Below are 421 nucleotides of genomic sequence, written 5' to 3' on the forward strand. Positions count from 1 at the left end.
ATATCTGACTTCTCCACTAGATGGGCCAGTTGCTTTGAGATAAATATATAGTCAATGCGTGACATTGATGAATGAGGTAAGGAGTGAAATGTAAAGCTTTGTGTTAAAGGGTTTAAATGCCTCCAAATATCTAACAGGCCGATTTCCTCAATTGCGTTTTTAAGCAATCTTGCACTTTTAGACAGACTGTTTTAAACTGGGCTCCGGTCCAAAAAGGGACAAAGAGAGCAAATAAAATGGCCTCCTATCAAGATGTTTGAGGAGTCCATCTCAGCAAGCCTGCCAAAAAGTAAAGCTGAAAAGTCATCATAATATACGTTAGGACTATAGATGCTACCCAGCAAAATAATCTCCCCGTAAAGCATTCCTTTGGTTAAAACAATTCTCCCCTCTGTATCCCTAAATGTGTCTATAACAACAA

This window comes from Etheostoma spectabile, chromosome 15 (assembly GCF_008692095.1).
Source record: "Etheostoma spectabile isolate EspeVRDwgs_2016 chromosome 15, UIUC_Espe_1.0, whole genome shotgun sequence".
NCBI lineage: Eukaryota > Metazoa > Chordata > Actinopteri > Perciformes > Percidae > Etheostoma > Etheostoma spectabile.